Source organism: Ictidomys tridecemlineatus, chromosome 7, assembly GCF_052094955.1.
Source record: "Ictidomys tridecemlineatus isolate mIctTri1 chromosome 7, mIctTri1.hap1, whole genome shotgun sequence".
Taxonomy (NCBI): Eukaryota; Metazoa; Chordata; class Mammalia; order Rodentia; family Sciuridae; genus Ictidomys; species Ictidomys tridecemlineatus.
Genome location: NC_135483.1, coordinates 65,356,218 through 65,376,080, shown reverse-complemented (window position 1 = coordinate 65,376,080; position 19,863 = coordinate 65,356,218). Strand labels below are relative to the sequence as shown.

At 35.7% G+C, this 19,863-nt stretch overlaps 1 long non-coding RNA gene across 17 annotated transcripts in view; it reads left to right on the top strand.

Annotated features, from left to right (window-relative positions):
• LOC110597889 (uncharacterized) overlaps positions 1 to 19,863 on the top strand; it is a 437,292-nt gene that overhangs the window by 310,106 nt on the left and 107,323 nt on the right. For all 17 annotated transcript variants that reach the window (XR_013423960.1, XR_013423959.1, XR_013423974.1 and 14 more), the window contains one exon: positions 8,822 to 8,889. This is a non-coding gene — a long non-coding RNA (uncharacterized LOC110597889). The remainder of the gene's footprint in view (positions 1 to 8,821; positions 8,890 to 19,863) is intronic.

Below are 19,863 nucleotides of genomic sequence, written 5' to 3'. Positions count from 1 at the left end.
ATGTCAACACAGTCCCAAGCAGTAAGCCCAGGAAGAGCACCCTGGATCCATTCCTTGAAACAATCTGAAATGTCCAGGCCTCTGGTCTTGTGATAGGAAGGGCAGCCCTGAAGATTTCTGAGATGCCCTTGAGGCCTTTTTCATATTGTGCTAATTAGCATATGTCTCCCCTTTATTTATGCTAATCTCTTTAACAAGTGATTGCCTGCCTTGGCTACAGATTTGCTGATTTTTGTCTTTGCCCCTCCTTTCCTTAGACTGCAAATTTTCCAAATCCTTTTCTATTTCCTTTTGCCCCTGAGATTTAACTGCAAACCACAGTGACAGTGGCCAATAATTCCCATGCCACAGTGTGACTGCTTTGCTCTTTAGATATTTCATTCTTTTGATATACCAGTTATCACTTTTAAATTTAGCCTACTATCAAGCTCTGAGGCATAGACACAGTTCAACCAAGTTCTTTGCTACTTCATAACAAGGATAGCATTTTCTCTAATCTGAGCCTCTTTGTCTTTTAAGTCCTCACCAGAATTGATTGTAATTTTTTTTTTTTAAAAGCATTGTAGGCTTTTTCTAGCCTGCTCCTCCAAACTCTCTCAACCCCTACCTCTTTTCCCAGCTCCAAAACTGCATCTACATTTTCATATAGTATAGCAACTGCTCCACTCTCAGTACCAATTTTCTGTATTAATCCATTTTCTGTTACTATAAGTACCTGGGGCTGCACACTTAAAAATAAAATATTTAGCTATGAATTTTGGGAAATGAAATTCCAAGATTGGTCAACCCCATCTGTTTGATCACCAGTGGGGACACTATTTCCTTTGTCACAACATGATGGAGGAGAGAAAAATAGTCATCATATGTACGAGGGGCCAAATGAGTGCAGTGGACTCATGTAACCACTTCCTCTCATGAGAGCTAGCTCATTCCATGAGGAAAGCATTAATCCTTTTCAAGGGTAATAAAACTTCCATGACCTCATTACCTTGTCATATGCCCTATCTCTTAAAGGTGCCACAATCTCCCAGCATGCCCACACTGGGTGTAAAATTTTCAGCACAAAAAGCATGAAGAGACAAACATCCAAACTGTAGCAATCACCAAAGATCCATATTGCTATTTTTCTATAGTCAGTTTGTTAGTGGGAGTCCAGCACCAAGTTAGTGTTACCAGGGGTTGTCTCCAGAGGTCACCTTGTGTTATCTCGGCTCTTGTGTTCTTGCAGGAGAAAATTTCAAGCAAGTCACAAAATGGAGTGAAAATACAGAGAGCTTATTAGAAGAGCAAGGAAAGACATTCTCAAAGGAGATGGTGGGTCATCAGAGAGGAGAGTGAAGTCATGCCCCTTTTGTTCCCTAGTATTATTGGGGTCTTAGAGAAGTTTCTAGAGTCCTGACCAGGTATCACCTCTTAACTTTTGACTGACAGTAGGATTGTGTCAGATTTTCAAGTCTCTTGAAAAGTGCATTATTTTACCCACAGGTACCCAAGCAAAACCCATGGGGGAAGCAAGTTTATAATTACAATGACACAGTAAAAATTCAAAGGCAGCCCGCAGTCGTGTTTGCACTCCTTGACCAATTGTAACTGGAACTTGTTATTACAGCTTTCAGGATCAGTATACTTTGCTTTACATTATCATATCTTCCTGAGTCAGAATCTTTGTTCTGTGTAAAGGTCACAAAGTTCTCCTTGCAGGATAACTTTTGTTCTTATTGGCAGGGAGGAGTCTTTGGATATGCCATTCTTCAGTCCTGAGAATGGTCCTAAGGATAGTAGTTTTTTTCCTCAAAGAATTAATTATTGAGAGAGGTTTATTGACTTAAGCCACAGCCGCACTAGAATGGCCTATAGAATTATCCCTATAACTTCATGTTACTGCTGATGTCTATCTTCCACTAACTAATTCACATATTATCTGCACTGTCTGTAACACTAAACACAATGAATCCCCTACTACTTCTAGAATCTTGATGTCCTTCGTGTCTCTGATATTTTGGCCATTACTTCTCACTTTACCAGTTTATCCTTATTTCCCTAATGTTAATCTCTAAACTTTTTTTCTTTTCAACCTGAATTCACTCCCAAAGTGATGTCATTTCCCTCTCGTGGCTTAAAGTAACATTTCTAGGTTTATGATACCAAAAAAAAAAAAACCATATTCTGTAGCTAGATTCTTCCTGGTACCTTCAAAACTATATATCCTGTGGTCTAGTCAGCATATATTTGCCTGTCTCCAACAGAAAGTGTTAAAAAGTGTCTGAGTCTAAAAGTGTTTGATTTTAGCCTCTTCTGTTCATTTACCTGTAGTGTATTCCTTAATAATATTACATCCTTCCAATTACTTGGGCCAAGAACTTTTGTGTCAGTCTTGATTCTTTCCTCTCCTACCTGGTTCTTCAACAAATGTTGTGTAGTCTACCTTCAAAATGCATCCAGAATTCAATTCTATGTCTCTTCACTTCACCTGCCACAATTCTTATCCCTCTACTATCATCTCTGTCCTGGATGATTCCAATAAGATACTAATTGGTCCCTTAGCTACTCTACTTGTAGTCTCTACTTAACAACCTATTTAAAATTGCTACCCTCAAACTTTCAAATATACCTTTGCTCTATGTTTTTTTCCTTTTGCACTCATTTCCCAGAATACTATTTTATTTTTAAATTGTGTTTATTGTCTATCTTCAACATCATGTACACTTTATGAAAACAGATGTTTTTGTATTTTTTAATTGTATCTTTGTTTCCTAAAACAATATCTGGCATATAACTAAGAACATGAACAGTTTGTTTGTTTGTTTACAAATAAATGAATAACTGAGGGGGGGCTATAATAAACATGGGAGAATGAGACAGGTGACAAGGTCGGAGATACAATATTAAGAGGTAAGAATTTTTGAGTTATCAGTTCAGAGGAGATTTTTAAAACTCATAAATGTATACATTACGTGAGGACAAGTGTTGAGGAAAGCCAGCATCTAGACACAAAACACAGTCACTAAATTAGGAGGTAGAGAGAATAAATAGCCTAATTAGTGAGAGATAATGAAAAGTTGACAGACTATATACTTGGAAAAAAAAAACCACACAAGGAGATAAGCTATATTAAGAGCAGTGGAGAATTTGATGTGGGTCAGAATGGAGAAACTCAATTCCATTAAGAAAATGATTTAACTGAACAGTGTAAGGGCATCGATGAGTCCATAAATCAGATTACAAGGTTTGAGGATGCTAAGAGATGGGTGGTGAGAGCAGTGGAGTTTGGATGTGGGTTGCTTGCTGGAAGATAGAAGCTATAAAATAATGCGAAATTATAGGAAGTGTATAAAACAGTACTAGTTTCAAAGAGGAAGACTGTGAGATTTAAAATTCTGAGCATGTTTAATGAGAAGGGAGAGCGAAAGAAAAAAAAATTAGCAAAGGATGGGCAGTAGCACAGGAGTGAGGGTCTCTTTTTGGAAGAAGAGATCCCATCCCCAAGAAAGAGGACAAGTTTTACTCTAAGCAGATGTCTTATGTGTATGTGGTTTAAAGCTAACTGTGAAAAGAGAGTTAACGGTTTAAAGTGGGCACTGTGTACTCGTGATCAGTGCTCTTAGTGAACTGTTCCAACATTTTATGTGGAGGAGAACATAAGTTAGATTTTAAGTAGGAAATAGTAACCTGATGTTCTGAATTGCCTTTCGATGATTGTGGAATTCAAAATTCCTTAACTGTGTTGCTCAAATACCCAATTCATGTGTTTGACTCTGCAATTACACAGAGTGACTTAGTGGCTAGAACACACATGATCTGAAGACTGCAGGTCAAAAGTAGATGTGGGTCCCAGGCAACTGCAGTGGAGGTCTGGTTAATAGTGTGGTGTCTCCCTTCAGGCCAGCTGCCCCAGGCAAACTCCCCCTTGGACTGTGCCTGCGGCTGGCTTCTGGTTTGAATACAATTCAAGGGAAAAGGAGCTGCTTAAACCTCTGGTTTTAACACCTTTTCTGTCTCTGATCTTACCCCCTTCACCTCTTGGTGCCCCAGCTTTTGGTAACTTGTACCCTAATTTCCTCATGGCCATTACTAAGAGCTAAATGTGTAGGCGATTTTCATGGCATCTAAAAAGACCATAAAATTTGGGCACTGTTGATATTGCATGTTAAAACGAAAGAGCCCTCATTTTATGAAAAATAAGAATTAGCAGTCATGAGAGTAGTGTTAAAACACCCTGATCTACTTCTGCAGCTCTATTTATTCATTTGTAGGTTCTCTTGCAGTAGTTTATTTTCATACAAAACTGAATGTTATTCCTGGCTGGGTGGTAAAAAGGATGCTCACTGAAGTGGACGAGCGTAATATTTTGAAGTTAGGACTAATGTCGGTTTAGCGCCATTCATTCATTGTAATTGCTATTGTTATGTTATGTAAATAAAACTGGCCTTTTCCTTTCAGTGTGGTTGTGTGGTGGATTTAATTAAATTTGAAATCGAATAAGGGCAGGAAAGCTTATCAGTTTTAAATAAATTAAAAATGGATTCTAATAATTTAGAGTTATAAAGCATCGTAGTTGTTTTAAAGTTAAGATATTCATGTCCGTCCCTAATCAAACACTGTTGTGCTAACAATTCACTAAAAGCATTAAAGAGAACTGTATTTATTGTAAACAATCATCAGACATCAGCATTTCTGTATGGTATAGAACTGACCAACAAAAATCATTTTTTAATCAAACAGCAAACTATCATATTTTAAAGTCAGATATGGAAATAATTTCTGGTCATCCGAATCATATGAAATATTCTCAAGTAACAATGTGATAAGGCCCATATGACTGTTTAAACTATTTTTGTTAAAGACATTTTTGTTTCACTACACACAAGATATCTACTCAGAGTAAAACTCGTCCTCTTTCTATGGGATGGGATTTGTTCTTCCAAAGAGACCTCATTCTAGCACTACTGCCCATCTTTCATAATTTATTTTTTCTTTCACTATCATTTTTCTTTAAATGTGTTTAAAATTTTAAAATCTTCCTCTTTGGAACTATCCCTCTGTTTTATACCCCTCCTATTATTTGACATTATTTTACAGTTTATATCTTCTAGTAAGCAACCTACATCCACACTCTACTGCTATTGTCTCCCTGCGTGTGTGTGTGTGTGTGTGGGGGGGTGCTTTTCTGAATCTTTTATTCTTTTATGCTTTTCTGAGTATTTTATTCCATTAATCTATACCCAGACTATGGTGTTTCTACCCAGGAAAGCATATAAAATAGTGTTCTCACTTGAGCACTGGCATAAATGAGTCTATGTTCATTCAACATTTGGTACTTATATATTAAGTGTAGTTTGTTCAGTTTAGACAATTTGCTTTCCTTTCCAGTTACAAAAGATTTATGCATAGCAAAAGTCATTACTTATAATCTTTGCTCAGTTTAGTTAGGGCATTAGTTAAATCTTTATTCTTTAATAACATGAGGAAATAACTGTTTGAAGAAAAAAATCTGATTTAAAAATAGAAACATTCATGTGTTTTTAGGTGAATAAGTAGACTTAAAAATATTTGTAGTTTAAATTATTTATATTGTAGCACACAGCTAAGAAATGATTTTATATTGGGGATAAAAATACACAAAAAATCTATAGGCATTACCAGAGAAATCATAATGCCCAGCTGATTTTTCAATTTGAATTAATCAGTAATTTCATCTGTTCCTATAAAACTGAAGACAGTTGGTCTATCAGTTATGAATCAAATAATGATCAGTATCAGCTGAACGCAGCCACTAAAATCTATTGTTTTTGGTTAAAATGAGTTACAGGCTTTTAATCCAAGTAATAAGAGCCACCTTTCTTTCATTAATCATTTAATGCCTGTGGCTTTACTTTCTTTTTTTAAACAAGCCTATTTTTTCACAATTAAAAAATAACATTTCCAACATTATTTAAAGTAAAGGAATAAAATATGGGATTAAAAAAGAAACAGCTGCCTGTCTGTCCCACCCCCACACAATTGTTCGAATTGACAAGCTGAAATCTGTGAGACCTTATTTCAACAAACGTGAGACATGGTGAATTTGCAAATGACTGAAGAGTCCTAATGATATTTTAGGAGCATTTTTATATTGCCTCCCTCATAGATGAAATATGGTATTATTTTCTTAAAAAAGAGAAAGACACACACACACACAGATGTCACTGTAGCATGATGAATTGCTATAGTTTTTCTTTTAAAAGACATATCTAACAATGCAGAATAGCAGATTGCATAGATGATAGCCATATTTTTCCTCCCTTAAAACATAAAACTTGTTTAGTAAAGTGCCTTTTAAAAATGGGGATTGTGTGTCATGTGCAGTGCAGTGTTGCAAAGGCAGCTAGACCATAGGCAGTGTGTGATTGTCATTTGAAGAAAGCAATAATATGGCCACCAGAAGGTTGCTGAAAATGTCTGTTGTAAATTCCAGTCTCCGTCCATGTGACTGAGTCTAAAATGAGCAAGGGAAAATTCCTTCCATGTTAACATATTTCTACTTCAAACACTTGGAATAGACAAACTCACCTTGCTAGGGGATCTCATGTAAGTGATTTTATAAACAGTTCAGAATTATAGAGTCCCTGCCACAGTTCAGAGATAAAACATTCAGGATCTAATTCCAATATCTTGCTGGCTCTTGTGCATGCTTCACTTTTCAACATGCATATAAATGGCTACATGGAGAAAGGCTGTATAACCATGACAATTGTCGGGATAAATGAGTTCTGAACGTAAGAATTGTCACTATGACATGTTTTACACTACCTACATGTTAAAAATCCTTTTATGCCAATAATTTGCATAACATGCTTAGACAAGCATATGTTGTCCCTCAATTTCTTAAAAGAAATGACCCAAGTTAATAGTGCAGTGAGAAATGTATTCATATTTCATTATATACAGTTAGTGTGGGCTATGGATGATCCCACACTAAATAAGAGATGGAAATAAAGAGACTTAATATGATAGTTCAGCTATATATATGTGTGTGTGCATGTGTGTGTGTGTGTGTGTGTGTGTGTACTTATATATTAACATATATAAATAAATTTTGGGAATTTATTCTTATTATCAATGTCTTTCATGTTCTCATGTTTTTTATCTCTTTTAAAAAATATTCTAGAAGTTCAAGACATTTTTTTATTATTTACTGTGCAGTGCACACCTGATGTTTGTATCTGGAGATTAAATCTACTAATCTAAGTATTAGTAACCTATCCAGTAAAATTGTTTTCTAAAATGCACATTAAAACTAATTATCAATTTTGAAGAAAACCCAGGCTTTGGGGATCCTCACATATTTTTAAAACATGTAATAATCAGTTTATTAAAATGGTTGATGCAATCGTGAATTCAGTGTTGATTTCTGGCAAATATATATATATATATATATATATATATACATACATACATACATATATATACATACACACAAACACACATATATATTTATACTTCATGTATTATCTAATTTTATTATAAATGTCATCTTTAAAAAAAGGAAGCCTACTATTTTAATAGGCCTACTCCCATAACATAATATACGTTGGGGGAAGAATTTCTGTATAGCAATACAGACTTTGCTGTATTGAAGTCACACCGCAGTCCCTAAAACACCTTGAGTGGCTGTAGAATTCATACCTGGTAAAACTGCTGCGTTTACCTTTTGTTTGTTTTTACTGTTTATCCAAGTTAACATGAAATTTTCAATTATTAACATTTCCTTAAAATTATCCTTCATTTTATTTGAAGAAGGGTAGCAAACACAAATGAGGACTTTGATCAGAAATAGAATCAGTGTCATTACTTAACAGAATAAAATATCATGAGATGTAGGTTGACCTAGATTCCTTATTTCTGTTGGAGAATTTCTATCGAATCACTTGAGAAGTCATTTGTGAAGTACAGTGAGGTGGTTTGCGTTTTGTTATGTTTCTTCTTAGATACTTCAAGCTGGCTTTTTACCTGCACAGATTTTCAATCAGGTAGGCTCTGTGATGAGGATTAAACTGTCAGAAAATGTATACAAAGCACATAGTTGTTCAAAACACAATAAACTTTGAGCAAATTTTTATTCCTTTCTTCCTTCACCCTTTCAGATTTTGATGTTTATAATTACCATGCCTGTAATGTTTGGGTTGAACTCTATTGTTCTAGATTTGGTATATATTATCTGCTTATTTTAATGAAGCTTCTGACTGTGAAATAAAAGCCTTCAGTGGGTCATTACTTTCCTGCATGAGAAGAGTCATCTGCATAAAGATGAATGAGGGATCTAATTTTCCCCTCCACCCTGGAACTCAGCATCAGCCACCCCCAGCCCCATGTCTGTCTCTCCTTGCTCTATCTAGATCCCTTGTATATATCAAGCTTATCTCTGGGAGGCAGGAAGCTTAAAAGAGATTCATAGAATTGAATCCAAGCCTGGAGGAGGAAAGATGGTTTTCAATTGCTGTTCTCAGCAGCTGAGGTGGATATTACCTGGCTTCAAATGCCTTAGGCTCTGCTCAGGCCATCTTAGGCACCCATATTAAACCAGTGACGTCATCACTGTACACTGGCAGTGGCAGCCCCTGGGCAAGGCTGCAGATAAATCAATGAAGTGTACTTTCTTTGGTATCTATCATAGTACTTCACTATTAGTTTTTCTTTGTACTAAGAAAGAAAAAGAAAGAGAAAGATCTATTATCGTATCTTCACCAGCAGATTAATCTCAATTGTTTTCCTTCTTTGCCTTAGCAGCAATTTTAAAAATAACTGATTGGATTAAAATGGTGATTTTTTTTTTTCCCTTTAGGATCAGCTATCATGTGGAGGCACAAACACGGGGCTAAGAGTAAGGCTGTCCAATCTACCTTCTTCAAGGCAAGTTGCTCAAACCCTCAAACGAGTTCTGTCCAGCAAATTGGGGAAAGTGGTCTTTGTAATTACCCAGTCACAAATAGTGCCTGTCACATAAACTATGTGAAGGTAAAGATGAACTGTATTAACTGAAAACAACCCTACAAGTTCTTTAAGCTCTCCTTTAATAGGAATTCACACTTTATAAATCACATATGCTTATATACATATGCATACATATATACCTACACTCATCTAATATAATACCCCACTCTACTCTCCATTTGTTTCATTGAAAATAATATGTAGAGCTATCTTCCCATTTCAATACATATTATAACTTGTGTTTTAATTGTCTTTTATAATACCTCTATTTTATTTTACCATTTCCAGTTTTTTATGTTGTTTAGAAAGCCTATCTCTGGACTTTAGATATATTTTATTATTTCTTCTAGATATCTTTTAGATATCTTTTCAAATATCTAAACATTGTTTCCTATGAGTAAGTAAATGGTTTCATATATTCAACGGGCATTATTACTATCATGTTCTTGTTGTGATTGTTGTTAGATATAAGTAAGGAAGCGAAGATCTGGTTTTACTTTTTCCCAAATGATAAAATGATTGTTTCAATATTATGATTGAATAATCCATTTCCTCAGTAATTTGAATAATTTCTTATGTTACTACTGAATTTATTTCTAGATTGTATATTATATTCATTTGGCTTGCAATATTTTCATTAATCCACACTTTTACCTTACTACAAATGTTGTGAATAAAACCATTATTTATCCAATACTAACATCAAGATTTGGTGGTTGGTAGGGAAAGTCCCCAGCTGAGAGTCTGATAGAAAGGATTGCTTCTCTGGTTTGGGGAGCTTAAGAATGTCTTGAAAAAGTCAATGGGAACAATAAGAGAGGTAAAGAAGGAAGATCAAGTATATATAGATGAATGGTATTGCAGTCCCAAAGGGGGTTGAAAACCACATGTAAATATAGATTGGGTTACTGATGTGGACTTTCCCCACACATTAGTTGCTCTGTTTGTTTCAGAGTGAAGAAGAGAGATGAATGGATTCTTCCAACACTGGGATTTAAATGGGGCAGTTACAGAAGGGCAAACTGATATGGACTTGAGAGCACCAACAAAAGGCTAGTTAAAATGGTGTCTTGTAACACAGAAGCTGATTGAAGAAGGACATAAGCCAGGAGGATACTGATAAATTGAGAAAACAATAGGCAACAAATTTAGATGCTGCTGACTTTCAAGAGCTTATTAAAGGAAACTTAGAGAGTAAAATAACTGAGGAGGTGAAGTAGTAGCCAGAATATTGAAGCTTCTGTGGCTGTGATATATATAATAAATCCATTGTTCTTTTTCTTTGTGTTGTTTATTTTTACACAATAAAATTATCAGAAGGGTGAGATATAGTTGAATAAAATGAGGGAATTAAAAACTGCATAGACAGAGAACTCGTGAAATTCTTCTGCTATAATGAGGGAGGAAACATTTAGGAGAAAAATAGAGCAAACTGTTTTTAAAAAAATAAAGTCTTACTAGGATTAGGGTCATGAGGCAATACACTTGATAGAAAAAGAGAAATCGCAAACATTTTAGAATAAAACAAAAGTGGATCTGATCTAAAATGTGGTACAGTATCATTGTAATGTAGCAGGAGGAGAAAGAGAAAGTGGGTATAAATATTTGAAAGGAGTTCTCCAAGTTCAATTAAATGCTTAGGCAGGTCCCCAAATTAAATTAGATGCCAAGAAATAGTTGGCAAACAAAGTGTAGTAATTAAATGCCACAGGGCTAGGAATGTGGCCGAGACTCACCACATTATGCCACCTCTTCATGTCCCTGTTCCACTCCACAATAGGAAACTTAGTAAATGAAACAAATGGATCACAGTCCAAAATGGCACAAAAAAGATAACTGAAACCAGATGCTAAGGATAAACACAACTGTGGCCAGAGATGTGGATTCCAAGGGCAACTCTGCATTGGCCAAATGGGAATTTACACTCTTGGATAAATAATGTGCCAGGATCCTGGGGTCCAGTCTGAATGAAGGAAGATGCTGTGCTCATGGAGAAAGAAAAGCAGGCAGTAAATTAATAAGCTGTGAGTACCCGTCAAATAAAGTTATGCATGGATTTGTAGCCTGGGTAATACCAGAGTTTCAATCTTCTAATAGAACATGCAGACACTGGGCTCTACTACTAACATATCAAGAACACAAACCCAATTGCAATCTCAGATTTGGATGCAAACAGCAGAGTCTTGGAATATCTAACAGTTCTACCAATGTTCCAACATTAATTCACCACTTTTAAATTATGTATTTATATATGCATACAGACATATATCATCTTCTTATATGTTATTCTTACTTTGACTTGGTTGTTCTAGTGGTTTTAAATTAACAGAGATAATATCACTTATAAATAACTGATTTTGGTGTTTAGATACTTGGTTTTGAGAAATGGAGTGGCCTTTCCGGTAGAGGGTTTAAGTGACTTCCTAAATAACTACAATTGGCACAGGGAAGTAACTTGAAAGTTTTTTTGTTTTGTTTTGTTTTGTTTGTTATTATTGTTGTTGTTGATGTTCTTTAGATATGTGTATCTAGGATTCATATATAATCAATTCACCTTAATGGACAGCATTAGCTTTGCTGTGTATGGAAAAAAAAAAGCAAAGAGGAAATTGTAGTGTCTGAAAGAAATTTTGTTGCTATCTAGGTTAACCTAGAACACTTTGTAAGGATCAGAAATTAGTATATCCAAGGAAACCAAATTGTGAGGTATTGCTAAATGTAGAAGTTCAGAAATTATTCTTTATATGTTAGTAACAACCAGTAGAAAATCTAACGGAAGCACTCAACCTCATGGTTTTCAAATAGAGTGTTTTCTTTCATTCATTTTCTTCAGAAATATTTCTGCATTCATTCACACAGAATTCTTTAAGTAGATCCATGGGTTGTATTCTCTAATTTAGAATTTAGGCAAGTACAAGTGAATACAGAAAGCTTTCTGATGAACTACCTAAAGAAGTAGAGCTCTGTTACTGGTTTAAAGCTCTTTTTAACTAGTTCACTTTATACACACACACACACACACACACACACACACACACACACACACACACATACATACTTTTGATTGCTAAGGACAAAATAATCCCAAGAGTATAATCCTCCAATAAAGTAGTCAGACTATGATAATATCATAAACATTATAATATACTTGGTAAGTCACCTAGCTAAATTACCCAAAATGGTCTGAATTTTTGAGCAAAATTGCATAAAAGTATAGAAACCAGAAAGAATGCATTTTGAGCAAAATTGCATAAAAGTATAGAAACCAGAAAAGTTTTTCATTTTTATAACTGACAGCCAAGAGCACATGCAATGAAGTTTATATAAAAACTGCTTTTGAATGGCATTATGTATTAGGGAATTTTGTCTAAATAAAGAAATTATCTGGGAAATGGGGATAAAGCTTATATTTTCTTTATAAGGAGTGAGGATTAATGAATAACCCTGACAGGGTTCTCTAAACTGATTGGAAAAGACACGGAAGAGGGATACTGGGTATTGTCAATACACAAGAATTAATGGGGAATGATTTTTTTTCAGAAGGAAATGTTAATTCATTTATAATTTAAGTGGCAAATGCATAATATACTTACATGTATTCTCCATTAAAATCACATCCTAAATATAAGGTTAAAGTAATTTCATTTTATCTCCAGAGGAAAAAATATAAGAGAAATTTACATTTCACTGAGAGATTAAAAGTAGATATTTTTAAATCTCATTACTTTACAATCTGCTAATTTATATTGTCTATTAGTTTAACCAGGATTGAATTGAGCTTTAGCATACACGTGTGTTAAAGAAAAAGACTTCTTAATTAAGTTAATAAAGTATGTAAAAGTGCTCTGTTACTCTAGAAGGAAATATTTATCTTGCTTAAACATTCAAGCAGGTTTTAAGTAGCTTAATAGTACCTACTGGCTACAAACAGTAATCTTTCAAATGATTTTTCTAATAATCCAAGTGCATTTTGCAGAAATACTGCTTTATGACATTTTATTGACTACTATTTTTGTATTGCTGTCTGCTTAAAAGTCATTTAATAGCTTTTCAATATTTATATTGATGCATTATGTTTATACTAATAGTGGAATTCATATTACATATTCATGCATGTATACAATATAACAATACAATTTCAGCTTTTAATGATAAACTTCAAACTGTAGAGCATTCAAATTGATCATTCTCCTATGAACTAAGATTTTCTATAATATCTCATACCTACTTTCTATTTTACACCATTCTTTTTTTGTGTGTTTTTGTATCAGGGATTGAACTCAGGAGCACTCCATCACTGACCCACAGCCTTTTATATTTTATTTAGAGACAGGGTTTCAATAAATTGCTTACAGCCTCATTTTTTATTGAGGCTGGTTTTGAACTTGCAATCCTCCTGTCTCAGCCTCTGGGATTACAGGCATCTACCACTGCACCCAGACCAGCCATTCTTAATAAGGTCTTAGACTAGGCTTTCAGCATTTGTCAACTGGATTTTCGGAAGCCTTCCATGTCAACAAATCTCTCTGGAACATTGTATTTCATGGTCTCCTTCCCAGTGTCCATCTGCTCCTACTATTGCCATAATGACCTTTGGAAATAGCATCTGGTATTGCTAACTTATCGTTTAAAATCCTTTAATGATTCCCCATTGTCAATAAAATTAAATCTTATACCTTATATTCACATCTGTTAAAAAGTACCTTTAGGATGTGGAGGTTGTGGCTCAGTGGTAGAGTACTTGCCTAGCATATGCAGGGCCCTGGGTTTGATCCTCAGTATCACATATAAGTAAATAAACAAAATAAAGGTATTTGTCCATCTACAACTAAAAATATATATATACTTAAAAATATCTTTAGAGATATTAAGTATAACATGGTTTATTTGAAGAAAGAATGATTCATGAATTGGGGAACTCTCAGTACCAGGTAAGGTTCAGCTCCACCTCACAAAGTGGGCAAGGAGTATGTATAGATGAAAACAGAATGTGTCCACAGAAGAAAGCTTGATTGGTTGCAGCTGGGTATTTTCCTTATTCGGAGAGGATGTGATAAGGCTTTTGTTTTATATGGCAACCTTTGATTCCAGCTTGGCTGCTTTGAGTGGTTGGAGTTCAAGTATTTGTTACGAGAATATGTGAGATTTTTGTTTGTTTGGGGTGTGTGTGTGTGTGTGTGTGTGTGTGTGTGTGTGTGTGTGTGTGTATGTATGGCTGGAGATCAAAACCAGGGCCTTGGGTATGCTAAGCCTTCACTCTACAACTGAAATACATCGCCAGTTCCTAGAATATACTCTCAAGATATAGTTCATTTACATACCAAGTTCGGTTGTATTACTCTAGATAGGGATTTAGGGATTCAAAGTAATGTGGCAATGTCAGGCCAAATTTGATTCTTCAAGCTTCACCATAGTATTTGAGAACATTTTACCCCCCAAACCTAAACTCCAATTATAAAGCCTGTATGTAGGTTTATTTCCCTTTTCAGGATTCCTTTCCTTTGATTTTATTGCTTCCACATTCTTTTTTCATCATTGTCACTCTTCCACAAATGCCTTTAAGTGCAAATCCAGCCCCTCCTTCAATATGTGACGAACTATCCATGATCCCAGAGGGTCCAGTATTTCATGAGCTGATGCTGCATGGCATTATTAATATCTCCTATGCAGACCTACTTTTATGGGTTAGATATGAGATATTCCTCAAAAGCTCCAGTTCTTATGCTGGAGCATTTGGAGGTGAAAACATTGGATTATGAGAGCTGTGGCCTAATCAGTCCATTCTAATTAAGATGGACTTGGTGGTAAGTGGATATATGTGTCAGCTCTAGGGGCATGCCCTCGAAGGGATAATTTTCATTGCAGTCTCATCTTCCTCTCCTGATTCCGCCCACCAAGAAGTGAGCAGTGCTTCTCTGCCACACTATTCTTCCAGGATGTGTTATCTCACTTGAGCCCAGAGTAATGGAGATAACCCACCATGGACTGAGACTTCTGAAACCATGAGCCCAGATAAACTTTTCCTTCTCTAAATAGTTCTTGTTGGATATTTTGTTCACAGAAATACAAAGCTGACTAATGTAACTACTAAACTTTGTAAACATAGTAATAATCAATAATGATGACTACTAATGGTTTATTGAGCATTTTTATTTTTCTACATTTCTCTCCCAGACCCCTAGTAGTGAGAATTGCAGGGTTGCTCTACCACTGCATAAAATCCCTAGCTCTTTATTTTACTTTGAGGCAGGACCTAAGTCACTGTGATTTGACTTGAACTTACAATCCTCCTGCCTCAGCTCCCTGTGTTACTGGGACTACAGGTATGTCCCACTGTGCCTGGCTTATTAAGAACTTTTCTTTAATAGTTCATGGATTATATATTTAGAATTCACCACCATTTGACTGCAATGAAAATGATATGTATTATATCCTTTAACTACTGCAGATCCTGTGATGCTTAGGGAGATTAGCCAACTGGTTCAAGGTATTTTAGCTAGTAAGTAAAGGATCCAAAGTCAGATCATACTCTGTCATACTTTCAATAGCACCCATTTATTATAGGTCTATGTTTCCCTTCAAAAGAGCAAGCTCTGAGAGCAGAAACTGCCTATTCAGCATCCCTAACAAAAAAGTACATATTGTAGAATGAAATCTAAGAATACATGAATAGTCTCATAGTGGATGAGCTACTCAAGGATGCAGTGAAATCATTAGGGATTCAATTGTAAAATTTAAGATTATAATTATTTTTTCCATGTTGAAATATGAAATGGTTTCCTACTGCATCTTTAAGTTCTATTTTACTAGAACACTCCTTGTTTTCTATCCAATGATAATATTCTACTTTTTTCTTCATGGGCAAAGAACTCTTATTTTGGCAAGGATATGAATGTCCATGATATGAAGTACCACTTCAAGGGGGCTTCAAAGATGAATATTAATTAGTATAAGCTAATCATAATTATTTTTTCATTTTTTGCTGTTGATTTGTTTAGGAATGTACTGTGATACAATTATAGCAGAAAGGATCAGTATTCCAGGTTCTGGGAATGTTTTATTACCTTACAGAAAGGGTATGGTCTCTGGATATATGCAATGATGTGCTTCTTGGTGCATAGGTAAACATCTTTGACTACAAAGAGAGCAGAATATTCACAGAACATGTAAAAGAAGGAAGATTTGGGTTTTTGTCATATGTGTGGGATGCTGAACTAGTGTATCCCCATTCCTCTGATGAAATGAGGTAACACATTCTTTTTTCTGAATATGTCATTTAACTTTTTGGATGACTGGATTTTAGCAGTTTTGTTATAATAAGTCTAGGTAGAGTTTCTTGGTATTTATCCTTCTTTAAATTCATAGGTAGATATATTTGTGGATTGTGGTAGATGCATTTTATCTGCTTCAACAAATTCTTGGCTATTCTCTCTTCAAATATTCTTTCTAGATGATCTGCTCTCTTCTTTCCTTCTGTGACTCCAATTATTCATGTTATACTGTTTTTTATTGTATTTATCATGCCTTTTTATTCCTCATATTAATAACATGTAGTTTTTAATACTATTGCCATGTGCTTCATTTATATAATTTTAAAATTTTTTAAATAAAATTTTTTGTTTATATATGAAGCAGGATGCATCACAATTCTTTTTACACATATAGAGCACAATTTTTCATATCTCTGGTTGTATACAAAGTATATTCACACCAATTCGTGTCTTCATACATGTACTTTGGATAATAATGACTATCACATTCCACCATCATTTCTGACCCCATACTCCCTCTCTTCCACTCTCACCTCTCTGCCCTGTCTAGAGTTCCTCTATTCCTCCCTTGCTCCCCATCCCTACTCCACTATGAATCAGCCTCCTTATATCAGAGAAAATATTCAGCATTTGGGTTTCTGGGATTGGCTAACTTCACTTAGCCTTATATTCTCTAACTCCATCCATTGACCTTCAAATGCAATGATTTTATTCTCTTTTAGTGCTGAGTAAAATTCCATTGTGTATATGTGCCACATTTTTTTTAATCCATTCATCTACTGAAGGGCATCTAGGTTGGTTCCACAGTTTAGCTATTGTGAATTGTGCTGCTATAAACATTGATGTGGCTGTGTCCCTGTAATATGCTGTTTTTAAGTCCTTTGGGTATAGACCGAGGAGAGGGAAAGCTGGGTCAAATGGTGGTTCCATTCCCAGTTTTCCAAGAAATCTCCATACTGCTTTCCACATTGTCTGCACCAATTTCCAGTCCCACCAGCAATGTATGAATGTACCTTTTTCCTGACATCATCACTAACATTTATTGTTGTTTGTCTTCCTAATAGCTGCCATTATGACTGGAGTGAGATGAAAGTAGTTTTGATTTGCATTTCTCTGCTAGAGATAATGAACATTTTTTTTCATATATTTGTTGATTGATTGTACATCACGTTCTGAGAAGTGTCTGTTCAGATCCTTGGCCCATTTATTGGTTGGGTTATTTTTTTTTTATGGTGCTTAGCTTTTTGAGTTCTTCATATACCCTAGAGATTAGTGTTGTATCTGATGTGTGAGGGGTAAAGATTTGCTCCCAAGATCTAGGCTGTCTATTCACCTCACAGATTTTTGTTTTGCTGAGAAGAAGCTTTTTAGTTTGGGTCTATCACATTTATTGATTCTTGATTTTAATTCTTGTGCCAACAGAGTCTTATTTAGGAAGTTGGGGCCTAATACCACATGATGGAGATTAGGGCCTACTTTTTCTTCTATTAGATGCATCTAATTATGATTTACATCTCTGGTTTTATTCCTAGGTTCTTGATCCTTGAGTTGAGTTTTGTGCATGGTGAGAGATAGGGGTTTAATTTCATTTTGTTGCATATGGATTTCCAGTTTTCCCAGAACCACTTGTTGAAGAGGCTATCTTTTCTTCAATGCATGCTTTTGGCACCTTTGTCTAATATAATTGTAATTGTCCTCTATTACATACCATTGGTTTACCAGTCTGTTTTGGTGTCAATACCATGCTGTTTTTGTTACTATTGCTCTATACTATAGTTTAAGGTCTGGTAAAGTGATGTTGCCTGCTTCACTCTTCCTGCTAAGGATTGCTTTAGCTATTCTGGGTCTCTTATTTTTCCAGATGAATTTTATGACTGCTTTTTCTATTTCTACGAGGAATGTCATTGAGATTTTGATTGAAATTGCATTAAATCTGTATAGTGTTTTTGGTCATTTTGATAATATTAGTCTGCCTATCAAAGAACAAGGTAGATCTTTCCATTTTCTAAGGTCTTCTTTGATTTCTTTCTTTATGGTTCTATAATTTTCATTATATAGATCTTTCACCTCCTCTTTTGTTGCTTCCCAAGTTTTTTTTTTTTTTTTTTTTTTTTTTTTTTGTAAATGGGGTAGTTTTCCTCATTTCCCTTTCAGAGGATTTGTCACTGATATATAGAAATGCCTTTGATTTATGGGTGATGATTTTTTTTTTTGTACTGTAGCACTTTATTTTTCCTTACTCAATGAAGTGTTGCTGGGACCTAATGTTCTCACATAACAGTAGAAAAACAAAAATTTGTCTTCTGGTAAAGAATTGAGAACAATAAAACCTTACATAAATTAAAATGCGTAAATTTACAGATGTAAATGCAAACCGTTACCAACTCAAGGCAAGTAATAACCAATAGTGGTCAGGCGGGAGAAAATTGGTAAGAACAGAAACTGGGTCCTAAGGCTTGGACTTTCCCACCCTGTTAGACCCGCAAGAAGTGACAGCTGGCCCAGGAACTCTTGCCAGCCCAAGAAATCCTGGAAGTTTGTCAGCTGAAACATGAATACTCTGCACAGATCACTTCTGTGGTTTCAGATTTGCTAAGCCACAGACTTCTCCTTTATGCACACTCTCACCTCAGGTAGAGGTGACTGAGCCACATGGACTAAGGGCTTAAATCAAAGATATGCACAGAGCACTAAACATATACCAAGGGAACAGTCAAAATCAGCAACGTTCCAGTGCTGACATTAGATACAAGCTTCATGGACAATTTCTTTTCAAAGGCTTATTCCAGTTTCATGAGGCTAGCATGAGGTGTATACATTTGCCAGAGCAAATTTATACTTCAGATTCAGCTCATGCGGCAGGTGCCTGGCACCTGCTCAGTCCATCTAGAAGCATTTGCGGTGGACAATGGAGGGGCTGACTCATCATACTCCTGCTTGCTGATCCACATCTGCTGGAAGGTGGACAGTAAGGCATTGAATATTTGTGCTCAGGGGGAGTAGTCATCTTGATCTTCATGGTGCTGGGGACCAGGGCTGTGGTCTCCTTCTGCATCCTGTCATTGATGTCTGGGTACATGGTGGTGCCGCCTGACAGTACAGTGTTGACATAGAGGTCCTTGCAGTTGTTGACATCACACTTCATGATGCAGTTGAAAGTGGTCTTGTGGATGCTGGAGGATTCCACACCCAGGAAAGAGGGCTGGAAGAGTGCCTCTGGACATGGAACTGCGCATTGCCAATGGTGCCCATCGGGCAGCTTGTAGCTCTTCTCCAGGAAGGAGGGGGATGCAGCAGAGGCCATCTCCTGCTTGAAGTCCAGGGCAAGGGTGTTGATTTTATATCCTGCTACTTTGCTTAATTCACTTACTAGTTCTAGAAGTTTTCTGGTGGAACATTTATGGTCTTGTAGGTATAGAATCATGTCATCAGCAAATAGTGCCAATTTGAGTTCTTCTTTTCCTATCCATATCCCTCTAATTTCTTTCCTCTGTCTAATTGCTCTGGCCAGTGTCTCAAGAACTATGTTGAATAGAAGTGGTGAGAGAAGACATTCCTGTCTTGTTCCAGTTTTTAGAGGGAATGCCTTCAATTTTTACCCATTTAGAATGATGTTGATCTG